The sequence below is a fragment of the Gavialis gangeticus genome, unplaced genomic scaffold, assembly GCF_001723915.1.
Source record: "Gavialis gangeticus isolate Ggan-Ray unplaced genomic scaffold, GavGan_comp1, whole genome shotgun sequence".
Classification (NCBI taxonomy): Eukaryota; Metazoa; Chordata; order Crocodylia; family Gavialidae; genus Gavialis; species Gavialis gangeticus.
The window spans coordinates 27,320,193-27,333,948 of record NW_017729027.1 but is presented as its reverse complement, the minus strand read 5'-3'; the positions used below and the strand labels follow the sequence as shown (position 1 = coordinate 27,333,948).

The following is a 13,756-nucleotide window of genomic DNA, read 5'->3' as shown; positions in this document are numbered from 1 at the left end:
AGGCTAGACATCAGGAGGCACTACTTCACGGTCAGGGCGGCTAGGATCTGGAACCAACTTCCAAGAGAAGTGGTGCTGGCTCCTACCCTGTGGCTCTTTAAGAGGAGGCCAGACAAACACCTTGCTGGGGTCATTTGACCCCAGTACTTCTTCCTGCCATGGCAGGGGGTCAGACTTGATGATCTGCTCAGGTCCCTTCTGACCCTACAAACTATGAAACTATGAAATATTATGGATCTGCAAAATTATTACAGCAGTATACTTTCAAAAAAGTACTTTCTAGGATACATAAAGCTGATTCCAAATGTATTCTAGAATGACTATCAGCTTTTCTAGATTCTCTGTTCTATAAAATGTTACATGCTTCGAGGATTATTTGCATCAAAAAGGAAAGTTTCTTTCCTATTTTTAAATGAGACTCAAGAGGACTGTGTTATTTCCCTAATTTCATTTCCATGACAGGTTTCAAGGACTTACTTTTCATTTCCACTACAAAGGTATAAAATTATTTAAATAATATTCAAATATCTGAAAAGTATTAGATATCTCACAAAAAGTAACAGATCTTTCACAGAAGCATGGATATTACAGCACTGCGGCACTATTCATTTCAATGTTAGGTGCAGAATCTTAACTTTGCCTCTGCAAAGAGAAACAAAAAGTACATCACAAAAATTTAAACAAAAAAACCGAACCCATTTTAAAGGAAGAGGCTAAGATGCAAAACAATACAGTTTGGGAATAGCATCCCTGTATTGAGGCAGGGGATTGGACCAGATACGGTTGGAAGGGACCTCAAAGCCAATTATTCTATATCGAAAATCTCTCTTAATGAGCTACAAGGCATTTATATATTGGTGTTATACAGTACATTATTATTAAAGTGCTTAGGAGAGTTAGCCATAGACCAAGGCTAAACTGTGCTAAGCATCATACACACACAGAACAAAAAGATGGCCCCAAGCCATAAAGCTTATAACCCAAATCTGAGACAGGGATCAACAGACAGATACTAGATTGTGTTCTTTGTACAGGAAAGAGGGAGACAGTACTGGTCAATGTGAAAGAAAGTAGTCTTAGCACATTAGCAACCTAATCATTGCTACATTTTCTTGCAGATGTCATAAGGAGGGAATTTCAAGGTGATAATGATATCTGCTGATATTTAATAGGAACTCCTGCCAAGCACAAGAGGCAGCATGAGAGAAAGCAGAAAATGGTACCTCTGACACAAAGCAGCCCTGTACAAAAATATTCCAAGATAATTCTGCACAGATTATATTTTGAACTGAAAGCAATATATAGCTGTTTTCACAAGCTTCACATCTGGACTAATTAATTCTGCTGAGAAAGGCTTATTAGTTTAACCAAACTACCATGCTAATGTGACTGGACTTCTATTTCCAGCAGTAGCATATACAGAGTTCCTTCAGGCATCTCTGCAGGATGCTGCCTTACCTTCTGACTCCATTATGAGAGACAGCATGTCCAAAGCTAGTTCAGGGGATCTCTGCATGGCACCGCAATGTACTATGTTGTCATATCCAAAGAAGTTTATTTCAAAATTTAGGAAGTGGACAAGATAGGCTGGTATCATAGGTGGATAAGAATCAGGAGCTGACTAAATGAGAGATAAGAAGTAGGTTGGGGCCAGACTGTGAAGGAAGGCCAAAGTGAAAGCATTAATCTCCTATAGGTTGGAGCTGAAGGGGGATGCATACAGAAGGATGCCCGGAGAAGGATGACAGAATCAAAGGATAGTTGCTATATAAAATTGATTAACTAGATAAATAGATATTTGTTTTGTCAAGAGAGATATATACTTTTGAAATATGGGTTGTACACTTGAACATTTTAAAAGAGTATTCAGATACTAATTTATTAGCAAGACTAAATCCAAGGTAATAGATGGGATTTAATAGTTTTTGCACAAATCTGCCAAATCGTATACTCTCAATGGGCTAACAACCATCCAAAGCTTGAGAGCCCCTCAAGACTTTCATATTGTCCTTGGTAACCATTAGTTTAGCATCGTTCATCAAATCATATTATCCTTAAGCATTTATTTTAAAGACTGTTTAGTACTTATGAAAATGCCCAAGTGGATGTCTAAAAGGGTTGGAGGGAAGAGATATTTTTCCCCCCAGAAAACTCATATGGATTAGCTGAGAATAAAAAAATTGGTCCTTTCTGCTACTCTATTTGGAATATTTTTTCTTGGTTTATATACTGTAGTTATGCTTGAACTTTAAAAACCTGTTCTCTGTTGGATTATGTCCCAGGATCATAAACCACAGGAGACATACCAAAATGGAATTGTTTTTTGTTGCCAGGGTACTAATTAAATTCTTAGAAACTGCCATTGTTTTCTTCTTTCCCCCTCCCTTTCTTTTTTACCACCCTGAAATGCATGTGGTACACAATATTAATACATTTTAATAATAAGATTGCACCAATAATACTGTGTAATTTATATTTACTTTGAATTTGTTTCATGGAAACACTTACCCACAATGCCGTATGGGACAGTAAAATAAGAAGGCACTCGTTTATGTTGTATCCTTTATATAAGTAAGCCCTGACATTTCAGTGAAGTATACCAAATCAAGTAGTGTTTAAGTTTCAACAGTGTAATGAAAATAGATTAAGTTAGTTTTATTCTATACATTTGGGCCATGTATTTTCTCTCCCAGCTTATGCTCAATAACTTAAGTGCTCCGTCCAAATGGAATTCAGGCCAACCCAAGGGCAATTTTATGGTTTGCTAGATATAAACTTAACGCTTTTCAGGACGGCTGCTTCACAGGCATAATTCTACTTCTGTTTCTTACTGTGTTATATTCTGCTAAATCTGCCCCATATCAGGCCCTGGGTCCAAGCCTGCACAAATTGATATGGGCAATTCTGTAACAGCCTGCAGTAACAGCAAACAATGATGAGTGTAAAATGCCTTCTGTATTATATTCTATACAAATATAGTTCATCATAGACAGTTGCTTCTGACTTCAAAATAGCAACTTTAAGAAAAGAAAACAAATGATAAGCTAAAAAAGAGACAGGAAACAAATCAAGGTTTTCAGATCCAAAAGTATGGAAAGCATTTAGAAAATTTTAAAAAATACAAAAATCCTCTCTCTTGCTTCAAATAAATTAATCCAAATTATGGATTTCATTATTTTTATAACAAATCCATTCTAAGTAATACAATGCATCATATTACCTTCTATATTACAGCTATATTCAGGAGTCTATTTCTAGAAATTATATAAAATATTGCATTTCCAGTAAATTAGGAATGTTTCTTGCTAAGCATGGTTTATGAATGATAATTCTAAAGTCTCAATTCAAATAAAATAAATCTCCTATCCATATAAATATACACTTACTAATATCCCAAACATCTCTGCTGAGAGCTAGTATTATGGCCTGAGCTAAATGCTTTAATAGTCAGTGGATGTCATTTCATTGGCTTCATAGGATTTGAGTTGAGACCATATATTTTATGTCCCAAAATAACTTAAAATACAACCTGAAATATCACCTTCTTTTCTGTGCCATCCTGAAACAATTGGACTCAGTGGGAATGCTCAGATTGGAGGTCCCATGTTATAAATGTAAAAAAGCTGCCAGCAGAGCAGTCTATGAATTTGCTCTTTTCTGGAATTTGCTTCTCTCCTTCTCTCTGTGGTCCATGTAAGTCAGATCTATTAATCTTTTGGACATACCGCAAAGCTAAATTTCCCCCTGCTGTTAGGATAAGTTTGTTTTAAGGTATGGGAATTTCATCTTTGAGTTTGTGTGTGCCTAGGCTTACTAATTACTTATTGCAGAATGAACAGTGAAAACTTTCTGAGTAAGAAACAGTCTTTGCATTAAAAGCATGTAGAGTGCTTAGCACAAAAGGTACCCAATTCCTAACTGAATGGGGATCAGCACTTTGGCACTGACCCAGAAAAGCACTTAAACATATGAATAAGCCTGATGACTTCAGTGGAATTACTCATGTGCTTCAAGTTACTGATGTGCTTAAAGTTACTTGTATCTTGCTGACTCAGAGTTAGAAAGCTCTGTATCTTAAGGGACTAAGTCATAAATTAATAATCTAATAATGTAAGTATTGTAATCAGTGTGTATTATAAATAGTGTGTGCTACTACCTTTCATGTTTTTTACTGATATTTGTTGGTAGCAAAGCATCACACCAATTTAAATGTAATGCAGTTTTAAATACACTAAAACATCAGCAGTGGCACAGGAAAGGATGGTACACATTACTACTGAGATGGATAAGGGCCTTGTTACACCTTATACTGTAAGACAAACCAATGTTAATTAGCTTAGTGTGGCTTGGCTTAGTGGAGGAGCACACCTTAAGATGAAAAACATTCTCTGATGAGATTGTGATTGTCCCTCACCTGCAGAGCTGTAGCTTGCCACACTAGAGGCTTGGTGAGCAGGGGAAAGTCTAGGAGCCTAAAAGTAAAATGTTTCTTAGTGTAAACCAAGTCAATGTTAACAGCCACAACTTCTTCACATTTTGTGTGTTCCTTTTTTAGTCTGTTCTACGTATTAGCTTTGGCTACAATGCCAATAAATACACCAGAGACAAGACTGGCTCACTATTCCTGCCAGGCAAAGACAGTGCTGCAGTCCTGGAGCACGTAGTGGTTTCTAGGGCTGTGAGAAGCTTCAGTCCCTGATTTGATTCAGCGGAGATTTGGCCTGATTCAGTGCCTGAATCTCCAAATCCAAATCGAATCAGAGGACCCTTTAATCTCTCCAAATTGAATCAGAATTCTCCAAATCAGTTCGGAGAGATTCAGAAAGATTCAGCTATTTGGACATAGACACAGCTTGAAATGTTTTTTCTACATACCTCTAGGTAGCAGGAGGCTCATGAATGCTGCAATGCTGGGGTGCATGGAGTGTCCCACAGAAGTGCGGGAGGCTCCCCAGCATGCTCCCCAGCCAACTTGGAAGTGGACTGTAGGTACTTCTGGTCCATTTCCAGGTTCACCACTGAGTATGTGGAGGCCCTCCCCCCCGCCACCCACTTCTGTGGGACGCTTCATCCACCCCAGCATTGCAGCATTCACAAGCTGCGCTGGTACCTCGAAGTATGTAGAGAAAACATTTAAAGCTCTGTCTCTGTCGGAATCACTGATTCTCTGAATCAGCATCAAATCTTCAAATTCAGATTCGGTCGAATCCAATCAGGAACAGTGATCTGAATCAACAAATCGAATTACTGTCCCTGATTTGGGCCAAATCCAAATCCAAATTGAATAGAACCCACACCCCTAGTAGCCTTCTGCCACCACCCAGACCACCTTATTACTTGAACCTCAGAGCTCAGTCAGCGCCTGGCTGGAGGCAGTGCAGGGGGAGTGGGTTGCAGAGAAAAAATAAGATCAGGCCCCTTGAAGATTAGGGCCAGCCAACTCACAGCCCAGCCAGAGGCAGCATGAGGAATGGCGGGGGGGAAAGTAGTGAGCTCTGGAGGGGCCTGATGATTTTTTCTCCAGAACTCACTACCTCCCTCCCTACCACAGGCAACTGATGGCAGGAGCAGCAAGCCAGTTTGGGTGGTAGGAGGAGGCACCACAGTCACCAGGCACTCCGAGGCTGCCATTTGTTTGACATCCCTGGGGGGCAAGGCACCAAGTCCAGCCCCACTGCACTCTGGTGTCCATGCTTGCCACTGCATTCTAGTATGCTGGACTTCAACTTGGGCAGAATAGCTGTGGGAAGCGGCCATACCTTAATGAAACAGGACCAAAATTACATGGATTAAAGATAATCTTGCTCTGGAGTGGCATAACTTTAAACTGAATAAAAAGTGCTTTAAAACACTTAAAAGGTGATAATGTGCAGCCAATCCAGGGGTTAGGAGCTCCAGAAGCCACCTAATATTACTGTGCTATAAGACCTTTAGAGTAAAGCTAAAGGAAGAAGGGGTTATCGCATGACACCAGGAAGGTTGATCAACTAGGGGAAGAAAAGAATTGTTCTGTATCTGTAGTGATGATTGGTTTGGCTAATGGCTCTGTGTTGTCACCAGATGATTGGTTCACTTTTCTGCGCTCAACTCTTCTCCATATTATCCTAGAAGTATCTGCCATAGCATAGTACTTTGCACAATACAAAAGGTACAGAATCTCTATGCACACCTGAGCTCTGTATTCCCTAATCCTAGACACATTGAAGCAAATGCATTCATGATGTTCAGGGAGTTTTGCACACACCTACAGGAGGAAGATTTATCCTAGATGCTGCCCATTAGCCATTTCTCATTTTGATTCATCACCAGAGATACTTACACTTGAGGTAGAAAAGAGAGAGGAATAAATTAGAAAACAGAGAACCTAAGTAATTCTGTTGGCATTCAGTCAAAACTCTTGTTTCAAATTGAGAAATAATTCTTTTTTAATGAATGAATTCTTTTAATTGCACATGTGATTAAAATAATGATGAACTTGACTAGCATAGAACTGAACATCCAAATGTTTACAGGAAAGGTGAATATTTCTATATGAGTACTTGCCTTTGAATCCTGTCACACATTGACATGAAAAGTGGCCAATTAAATCTATACAGGATGCCCCATTTTTGCAGGGTGAACTTGAACATTCATTAATTTCCACTTCACAGAAGGATCCTTCATATCCAAGCATGCATTGACAGGTGTAATTATGCAAGTGGTCCTGACAGAAGCCATGTTCTGAGCACTGGTTTCCAATGCAGTGGTCTATATCATCCTCACAAAATGTGCCAGTGTAACCCAGAGGACATATGCACCTAAAATGAATAAAAAGAATAATTAACAAAGTTAGTCACATTTTTTTCTGGGCATCACCCCTAGAGCTAGGTGTATAATTTATTTCACTGTCATTAAGTGCACACCTCTTATAACTATGGTTTACTCACAAGCAAATGGTGGTTTCCTGAAATCTTTTTATGATTTGAAAGTATTTCTTGAATAATTTGACTTCAGTAGATTGTATGCAATAGGTAATTGGAAATATGACAAAATCACAGCCATTTAAATTGGAGTCATAGCTGCATTTCTGTAACCTTTATAATCAGTTTATAGTAAGACTATTCACAGTTACAGAACTGAAAATTAATTTTCTATGAAAAAATAATTCCATATTTACTTAAATTCTACTGTTTTGGCAATTTTTCCTTGATTACTAGACCATGAAAAACAAAAAACATAGAATCAAAGCAAATTCACTTGAATTCAAATCAGTTTTGGCAGAATATTTTAAACATTAGTTCTACAGCTTTGGTCATAACATCAACCCAGTAGTTCCTTTCCTTGTGCCCCATATTGTTTAGCTATTCATATTATATTATTGAAATATATTTTTAAACACATTTAGAAATATAGATCCTCAGAACTAGCAGTACAGCCATCCACTGAACCATGCATACTCTCCTGCCGATCCAGCAAAGCGTGCAAGACTGTTGTCACAAACCCCATTTACATTTTGGGGGCTCTCATAGGTTCACAGATGTTACAGGCTGGAAGGAACCTCATAAGATCATAAGGTTCAGCCCCCCTGCACTTGGGCAGGAAAGACTGCTAGGGTCAGATGATCCCAGCAAGGTATATAACCAGTCATTTTTTGAAGATCACCTGTAGAAGGAACATTTGAATCATAAAGAAATGTTTCTTTATGTCCAATCTGAAGTGATCTTCTATCAGGTTTTGTCCATTGTTCCTTGTCTTCCCCCAGGGTGCCCTGATGAACAGATGCTCCCCCAGGCCCTGATGTACACCCCTTGTATACTTATGGGCTGTCACCAAGTCCCCTCTCAGTCTTCTCTTCAGACCTCTAATCATATGTGTGACCCTCCTTTGGACTCTCTCAAGCTTTTCCACATCCTTCCTGAAGTGCAGCACCCAGAACTGGATGCAATACTCCAGCTGTGGTCTCACCAAAGCCAAGTACAGTGGGAGGATAACATCCTTAACCTTGCTTGAGATGCTTTGGTTCTCATGATTCACTCTGCCAGCTGTGGCTTTGCATTGATGGCTTATGTTCATTTTGTAGTCTGTCATGATCCCCAGGTCTCTTTCAGTTGTGGAATTGGAAAATGTAGCACCACAAGCCTGTAAGTGCATTACAAATTATTTCTCCTCGGAGCACTTTGCATTCCTCCATGTTAAACATCATCAGGTTTTGATCTGTCCACCTTGCAAGCCTGACCAGCCTATCCCCAGCCTGTCCTCCAGCGTGACCGCACTCCCTCATAATTTGGTGTCATCCAAGAACTTTGCCAGTATGCTTTTAACAGCCAAATCCAAATCATTGATGAATATGTTGAAAACCACTGGTCGGACTACTAACCCCTGAGGGATGCTACTAGTCACCTTACGCTATGTTGACTCAGTTCTGTACATTAATACTCTCTTGGTCCTACCTCAGAGCCAGTTTCCTAGCCACCAGAGCATAAAGTTGTCAAGCAACAATTTCCCAGTTTTACCATGGAGACATAATTATTGACTAAGTCAAAGGCATTTTGAAATTCAATTATAAATCATCATAATCACCTCCCAGGTGGTGAGTTACCTGATTGAAGAAGGAAATGAGGTTGATCAGGCATGACCTACCCAGAACGAAGCCATATTGGCTGCCCTTTAGAATACTGCCTTCAGTTAGCCTATCACTAATGGATACTTTGATAATTTTTTCCAGGATTTTTCCAGGGATTGAGGTCAAACTGATTGGCCTATAATTCTCTGTGTCCTCCTTTCTTCCTTTCTTGAAGATAGGCACTACATTGGCCCTCTTCCAGTCTTCTGGGACCTCTCCTGAGCACCATGAGTTCACAATAGCTTTGCCATTGGTTGTGCAATGACATTGACCAACTCTTTCAGCACTCTATGGTATAGTTCATCTGGTCCAGCCTCTCTAGATGTTCTCCCACAAGATCTTCGCCAACTATGGGTGGGTGATCATACCCACCTAAATCTTGTATCCTGTCAAGTAGGCTAACCCTTGAACTGGTGGAATACCAATGCACAGTAATCATTTAGGAGTTCAGTTTTCTCCTGAGTGTCAGTTATCAGCTGTCACATTTCATTCAGCAGAGATCCTACGTTTCCCTTATGTATCATAAATGCATTCTTGAAACATCATGAATGTTTCTCAATGTATCATACGTGTTTTCTTGTGCTTACTGTACCGATATGGCTTGTGTGATCACATTGCAAAGCCCATGTTACACTGTATTTATTGATGTGACTCTTATTACTATACAAATTGTGCATATCTTTATAGGTTTGAATAGAGCTTAGTCAAGGAAAGCAAGTAGATGGAACTGCTAGATCTCTCTTGCTATTGTGACTCCAGGGCGAGAAGAACTACCACTCCAAGACAGACAGATGGCGTAGGCCGGAGGCAGGCACTGTTTGCCTGTAATAGGGAAATCAATTGTTCCATAGCAAAGGCATATGAGAGAAATAGCCCATTAGCCAGCAGAGCTCCAGGTGTCTCAGGGAGACAAGAACTTTCTGGAGGATTCTGTTGACCCATGATCAATTAACATGTTGATGAGGGTGGAGCAGGGCTGGCCTTGAAGGCTTTTTAAAGTCTAGGTAGGATATAATTGAGGCTTTTGGGGTTCCATGACAATAATTAAGGCTGATAGAATCAGCTGGAAAGCTGAATTCTGGGGTACTGGAAGGACTTTCAGAAGGGCTGGGGTGTATCCAGAAGAAAGAGTAAGAATTTGTACTTGTTTTGTTTTTCTGTCTCCAGGCCTATGTTTTGCTTGTATAGTTCTTTTATTCTATATAATAATTAATTTTGTGTTTTCTGTCCTTACTGCTTGCCTATGAAAAGAGTGATTGCTGGAAAAGTGAACATTGCCAGGCTAACCCTTTCTATGGAAAAAGGAACCTAAAATTACTGTCACAACTCAAAGGGATGCGACACTGGCAAAGATTCCTCTACTTCACTGGAACGGAGACTTGTTAGGGAGAAGTCTTGGTCTGTTCCTTGGGGCAAGTGTCAGCCCAGGCGTCAGAAACTAGAGGCCCTGGAGGTCTCCCATGGAAAGCTTTGTCACAGCTGCTTAACATAAAACAAATAAATAACATAAGTGAAAAAAAAAACAGAATTGTATCATATGGTTTTATTTCTGAATATGATAATGACTTGTTGTGTAACTATGGGCCAGTCAGTTCTCCTCCTTGTGCCTCTGCTTCCCCTCATACCAAATTTGAGCCTGTCTTTTCTTTTGTGCTTTAACCAGTAGGCAATAGAAATATGTTTCGTCTTGCTTGCTTTCTTTCTGCCTCCATCACTATTTCTTTCAAGTATTTCCTGAGATTCTCTTACAGTATCATGGTTAGGGCAGTCTCCTGGGAAGCTGGAAATGTATTTTGAATCTCCAAAAGCTGTGGAGGATTTGGAACCAATGTCTATTTTCTGGGCAAGTGCTCTAACCTCTGGGGCTAAATTCCACCCAAATCTAACTTAGTACTGTTGAATTTTTATCCAAATCTCTTGCCCTTGATAAAATCCCCTGTTGTTAAACCTATACACATTCCCTAGTAAAACTAACACATAGTGGAAGGTTTACTGAAAAAACTAGATACTAATCTGCATTTTGCTAGGCAATACATAGATGTTACCTAGAAGCAAAGTTTACATTCTGAGGAAATTTTGATTACATCAATCTTTTCTGAAAAGATGTAACTCTTTTCCATTTGGCAGACATTGGATTTTTTGTTTTGCTTTTTTCTAACAGAACTGATTTTTCTATGTAGTTGAAGCACATTTCTTTCTTTGTGATGTCTGCAATTTTTATGTCAACAGAGATGTGGGTATAATGCTTAAACTTCAAGCATTTTTATATCTCCATTGAAACCTGAGGCAACTTATGAGTTAGTGGCAAAAGTCCCTATATATCGTTTTGGGAATAGAAACATAGTAAGTGATATACACTGTAAGAACAGGTAATATGAAGGTCATTTCTGCACATTTTCTTGTAATGTAGCTTGTAGACTAAAACAGTTATAGCTGGATGCATCTACATGGCACATTTACTGCAGTTGCCTAATTAGCTGTACAGTAAAGTCTCATGGTCTACACATGTGGTCCAACTAGGTTACAAGTACTACCCTTTAGTGGTGTCCTTTAGTGCACTGTAGCTCATATGTAGACTCTGACAGGGCTGGCTAGGACATGAGGGTGATTCGATGCAGGAGCTGCCTGCCAGCAAGCCCTTCACTGGAGCATGCTTGTGCCCCAGCCAGCCCTTCTGTGGCACATTGAGCTGGGTTGGAGCATCCCTAGAGTGGCAGGCTGACCCACTAGATCCCCTGCCAACTGGGGCTGCTCCAACCTGGCTCAACGTGCTGCAGTCCCGGGCACACATGTAAACACAATGCCTGGAATCAATAAACTCTGGTGTGATATGCACCAGAGTTTATTCAGGTGTCTTGATATCATGTGCATCTGTGCCCATTGAATACAGTAATAATACTCTTTATTTTCTGTTCAGTTTGGCCCTAATTCTGCTTAATATTGGACACTGAGACACAGGATTTAAAGGAAAAAGCACTACAGAGAGCTCACCTTGAAAATGCATGAAGTAAATTTCAGACAGACTGAGGGGTAGTGGCATGACTAGCAGAATCCAAACTAACCAAATATGCAAATAACCTCATTACATAAGGAGGATAGCACGGTCTTGCAAAACCAATAAATATCTCCAGTGCTTCTCAACTTGTGCAGAATGAGTCCAGGAGGAAGATTCTCTCCCGCCTCCCCCTCCTTCTGTTCTAAGTTAGTTTTACTTGAATTTTGATCAGGAAGGGCAAGGATTTGTGTACTTAACTGACTCATTGCAAGATGCTGCACATTGCTAATCATTTTCTTAAGAAAATCTGGGACACTGCCTTCCCTCCGCCTCCCCATGTCAGCAGTACTGCTACAGGCAAGCAGGGGCGTAGCGTGTAGTCCAGTGGCGAGCAGCATAATGCATTCCTGGCCCGGCTCTTCCTGTACAGTGGCTGGAAGCAGGGAGCAGGCTGGCTGGGCACTGCTCCAGTGCACCTGCCTTGGTCCTGCACAACAGCAGCAGTGCCTGTTCACTCAACTGCCTTGAGCACTCTGCCACTCCACCTCCCAGCTGGACTATGCCCAAAACACCTGCCCATCTGCCTCTGCTTGCAGGACTTTTTACCAATCAGCCAGGAGTGACCTCTGAAATCTGGGACTGTCCTGGCCAAATCAGGATGTATGGTCACCCTATATATATAAGGCAATACATCTGCATCACTAAACACCTCTATAATACATACAACATCAAAAGTAAGTCCAACTATAATAACCCAAGACTAAGTATATGCTTACTGAGGTCACAAAGGAAATCCCAGCTATATGTTCTGACTAGTACTTATACTGCAGTTATTCCACATGTCTACATAGCTGATTATTTTTCAGGCTCAGGAACACTTCGGCCACATGTAGACTAAATGAGAGGCGTGCATGCCTGACACTTTAATGCAGGCTAAATGCTTTTGCACTGCTTTCACGGTATTGGTGTTTGCATGCCTCGGCAGCATATTATGTATTAATTCCAGCCTCTGCAGGAAATTCGGCAGCATAATGTGCCTTAAATTACTTGGAGTGCAGCAAACCAGAACTCCTTTGAGGAGTTTTAGTTTGCTGCCTGTACAGCTGCAGAGCAAAGCACCAGGCTCCATGCAGCTCCATGGCTCTGTAGGCAGCCCTGCAGGCAGCCTGACAGCAGCCAAGGAAAGCAGGCTCTGCCCAAGAAAAGTGGTGAGCCTCATTTGCCCCCTCCACCCCCCCGGAGCCTGCCTGCCTGAGCTGTGTGGGGGCCTGGTACTTCCCTCTACGGCTGTGGTGCCCCCCACGACCGCCCGAGTTGGGTGCCTGTGGGCAGGTGCTGCCTGTGTGGGGAGGCCCAGCACACACTGCAACCCAGGGACTGCTCTGCTCACCAGCAGCTCACCCTCCCCTCCCTGCTGGATAGGCAGGTAATTCTGTGGGCTGTGTGCATGACACGGGGGTTTAATCAAGCCTAAGTTGAAGTGTTCTTTTTTAAAACCCATCACTTCAATTTAGGACCCCCATTTTGTGTACACACACCCTTAGTCTGTTGTATACATGAAGCTATTGAACCAATTTTTGAAAACATGAGTCATACTGTTAAAAAATAGAGTAGACCATCAATTCAAGGAATTAATGCAAGATGTCAAATTGTATTAAGGATGAATATTATCAAAAACTTATCTTTTCCACCCCTAGTAAAGGAGACAAGGAAAAAGAAAAAGCAAGGGTTTATTTAGTACAATAAGTGGTTTTGTTTCACTAATATCTGTTCTGATCTTCTTCTAATCTTCAGAAGTATCAGAATTGCTATTAAAAAAAAAGAAGAGAAAAATAAAGGAGAATCTGTTGGTTTCATTTTCATTACAACAGCAATGCCGTTATTAGTATTGCTCAAACATCAAGCGTTTCAACAAGTAAAGAAAAAAATAGTGCTGGAGCAAACATTTTATACACTTTGTTCTTCCTAGAGTTATCATAATAATTGGATGTCTTTCAATTTATTACAGCATATCTACTATACCAGATAATTCCATTTCTCTTTTCTAGATGCAACAGACACTTCATGCAACAGAAATCAATATTGTGCAGGCAATGGGGCTGAGGGGGAGGGGTGGCACTGGATCTTTAGCCTTGCCACTTCAGTGTGAAAAGTTTGCA

The 13,756-nt window shown here is 40.5% G+C and overlaps 1 long non-coding RNA gene across 1 annotated transcript in view; it reads left to right on the top strand.

Annotated features, from left to right (window-relative positions):
- Window positions 1-12,795, top strand: part of LOC109299971 — a 15,455-nt gene extending 2,660 nt beyond the window's left edge. Inside the window, exons 2-3 of the long non-coding RNA XR_002098079.1 lie at window positions 2,610-2,619; window positions 12,784-12,795. This is a non-coding gene — a long non-coding RNA (uncharacterized LOC109299971). The remainder of the gene's footprint in view (window positions 1-2,609; window positions 2,620-12,783) is intronic.
- The last annotated feature ends 961 nt before the right edge of the window (window positions 12,796-13,756 follow it).